This window comes from Protobothrops mucrosquamatus, unplaced genomic scaffold (genome assembly GCF_001527695.2).
Source record: "Protobothrops mucrosquamatus isolate PMUCROS unplaced genomic scaffold, P.Mucros_1.0 scaffold3578, whole genome shotgun sequence".
Taxonomy (NCBI): domain Eukaryota; kingdom Metazoa; phylum Chordata; class Lepidosauria; order Squamata; family Viperidae; genus Protobothrops; species Protobothrops mucrosquamatus.
In genome coordinates this window covers 17,817-21,625 of record NW_015389543.1, presented here as the reverse complement: position 1 = coordinate 21,625, position 3,809 = coordinate 17,817, and positions in this window count along the sequence as shown.

The window sequence follows — 3,809 nt, the reverse complement described above, 5'->3', positions numbered from 1 at the left end:
TGACTCTTTTAAAATAAATGGGTATGTGCCTTTTATGTTTCACAAACAGCTTTGTTTCTTTTTTAATTTAGAGGGGCAAAACAAAGGTAAGCACGTTATTTAAGCTCATAAAAAAGGACACTGAAAACTTGCAATAATTTATTCAGATATATTCTTTCCATAGTAGTACACTCAATTCTACTTATATAATAAATATTAGGTACTAACGCTAATTACTACTACTTAGTCCTTAGTAAAACTAATAAACAGAATAGTGCTCTCTGCTGAAAATGTTAAATTATATATTAGTTCACACAAAGTCTAATAAACATACATTTCTGTACTGTACTTATATTAGTACTAATTAGTAGATTTATCAGAAATGATTTATGAAGATTATTTTCAAATATTAATGTCTAATGTTTCAGCCGTATATTAATAAACTTTTACACAATTATATAAGCATATTCACATATTTAATACTGTAATGAAAAACAGATGGTTATAGGTGTTTATTATGATTAATGCTAAGAAATATTTCTTCTATGCAGAAAAAGGAATATAACAGAAATATTTATAGTGGAATAAAGCAGGACAAAAGCTTTTATAATGTTTTGCTTAGTGCTGTATTACAGCAGATATATACAGAACTTTCTCTTTCTTGCATCAGCAGAACAAAAAGAAAGCAAGTAGATAGAAAAAACTTTCACTTGCAGATATGCTGGCTATAAAAATAAGCTCAAGAACTCTTTATTATGTATTTCAGACATACAAATTAGTGCAGGCATACATTCAATTTTGACAAATTGAACTAGTATTGTCAATGTGAAATGCTGGAACTGAACAGGACTGAACTGTTCATCGATTTATTACATTACTTATTTACATTAAGAAAGGTTGTGTTGGATTTTTAATTGTGCCTATCCAGTTCCCAAAATTGCAAAAAAATAAAAATCTAATTAAAAAACCTCCAAAAGTAGAATAACAATTTTAATTATGTGAAGCACAACCTAATTGAAAATGCACGGTGGCATCTAATTTCATTTTAAATATACAACGCCAGCTGAAATTATGCTGTTTTGATTATTAAAAGAAAATAAATTCTCTAATACTTTTGATCAGGATAGATAAACGTTTGCAAATTTTCCCCCCTGTTGCAAAAGAGTTCCATTATTAAGTGCAATATTGTCCTTAGAGGAACAGCTTTCTGCTCATCTAAATCTGAGCCCTGGCAGTCCTCGTATTGGAATGAAATTGCATTATATCGCTGACGAGATTTGGAGGTAGATTACCAGGAGCTTCTCATTTGATCACAAATCGAAGGGATTCAATCCAGAATGGGTTGTTTTCTCTTATTATCTCTCATGCTGCAGAGAAAACTGAGCAATACGACATGAAGCCATGAGATGTAATCTCACTGTGTACAGCCAGGGTTCTCCATTCACCTTCTGCTAACAGGATGGTCTTCTCTTTCCCAATACAAATAAATCTCTTCCTATGGATTCCTTTAATCTTGGCCACAACCTGGGGCAAGAAGAAGCCTGAGAGAGATACACCTTGTAAACTGAGATGCTGTATACCTCATAAATTATTATCAGAGGCTTCGGCAACCAAAATCTCTCAGCTTCAAACGTTGACGACTGTTGTGTCATTCTCTAAGGGCAATAATTCCTTTCAATTTGTTTTAGGCTATTTTGTCGTTCAGTAAAGATGAGTTAACATTTTTTCCTAATACCTCAACATTCCCAGATGTTGAGGAATCTGGGGGTATCTATCAGCAGTTCACAGGCCTAGGACTACCAAATCCCATCTCAGTCACACTCTTATCAATATTAATTTATTCTGTTTGTTTCACCGGAACATAAAATAGTCCGGAAAACAATTAGCAAACAGCAAAAGCCATGAAAATAGAATTTTAACATACCAAGGAGAGCCACTTTCTATTGCTCTTGTGAAATATGATGCATAAATGAAGGTAAAAAGGTAAAGATTTTTCAATCAAGCTCAACCTTCTACAGCCTTGAGATCCATTCAAAACTACCCAACCTTTTCCTCACCCAACTAGGGGCTGCCATTCCCCTATAAATCAAATAAATTTGAATTTAAGACCACCACCAACCATTGTTGATTACTGGTATTTGCATGAAACACATGACTTATTTAATTATCGGGGAAGAGCTGTCAGTTGTTGGGGAAAAGAAACTCAATTCAGAAAGCAGCAGGACCAAAAGATGGAATAGGCAAAAGCAGACATGGTGGTTATTTTCCCATTAGTCACTCAGAGTGTTTTATAGGAGCCGGATAATTGAAGAGGTGGTCAAAAAAGTCAAAATGCCAGCGTTGAATAAGACCTTCCTTCCTTTTACACTGATGGATGTAAAAGGGGGTGAGAGTTTGAGGCTAGGGGCACAGTGGCCACCTTGGTGTGTTTTGACCCACCTTTGCAGATACCTCAAGGTCTGGAGGCTCAATTGTACAAGGAATGGGTTAAGGAACTAAGTAAGTCTGTAGGCTAATGAAGAGAAGGATTAGGGATAGAATAATAGTATTTTCCAAGACTTGAAGGGCTGTCCTAGGGAAGAAGGGGTCAATTGAAACTCCATAGGACCTGAGCAACGGGCGGAAGCTAAGGAGGAATTTCCCGACAGGGAAAACAATGGATCAATGGGACAGTTTGCCTCCCGGAGTTGTGGCTGCTCCATCGCTGGAGGTTTCCAAGAAAAGATTGGACAGCCATTTCTCTGGGAATGAGGTCTCCTGCCTTGGGCCAAGGGGGTTGGACTAGACAGCCTCCAAGGTCCCTTCCACCCCTATAATCAAGAGTCATCTGAACCAAAGAGCGAACGAGCATTAAATTGCACAAATTTAGTTTTTTAAAGAAGAGACCGGACAGCCATTTGTCTGGGATGGTGTGAGGCTTCCTGCCTTGGGCAAGGAGGGGGTCAGGCTAGAAGATCTCTGAGGTCCCTTCCAACCTTAGGATCAAGAGACACCTGAACAAGTATTCAATTGCATCCATGGAGGCTGTTAAGAGACTGGAGAGCCGGGTCTTCTGCCTTGGGCAGGGGGTCGGTCTAGAAGACCTCCAAGGTCCCTTCCACCCCTTTCATCAAGAGTCAGCTCAACCACAGAGCGAACGAGCACTAAATTGCACAAATTTAGTTTTTTTAAAGAAGAGATTGGATAACCATTTGTCTGAGATGGTGTGAGGCTTCCTGCCTTGGGCAAGGAGGGGGTCAGACTAGAAGACCTCCAAGGTGCCTTCCACCCCTATAATCAAGAGTCATCTGAACTACAGAATGAACAAGCATTAAATTGCACAAATTTAGTTTTTTAATAAGAGATTGGATAGCCATTTGTCCGGGATGGCATGAGGCTTCCTGCCTTGGGCAGGGAGGGGGTCAGACTAGAAGACCTCCAAGGTGCCTTCCACCCCTTTCATCAAGAGTCATCTGAACTACAGAATGAACAAGCATTAAATTGCACAAATTTAGTTTTTTTAAAGAAGAGACTGGACAACCATTTGTCTGGAAATGGCGTAAGGCTTCCTGCCTTGGGCAGGGAGGGGGTCAGACTAGAAGACCTCCAAGGTCCCTTCCACCCCTTTCAACAAGAGTCATCTGAACTACAGAGCGAACGAGCATTAAATTGCACAAATTTAGTTTTTTAATAAGAGATTGGATAACCACTTGTCTGGGATGGCCTTGGGCAGGGAGGGGGGTCAGACTAGAAAACCTCCAAGGTCCCTTCCACCCCTTTCATCAAGAGTCATCTGAACCCCAGAGCGAACGAGCACTAAATTGCACAAATTTAGTTTTTTTTTTTTTTTT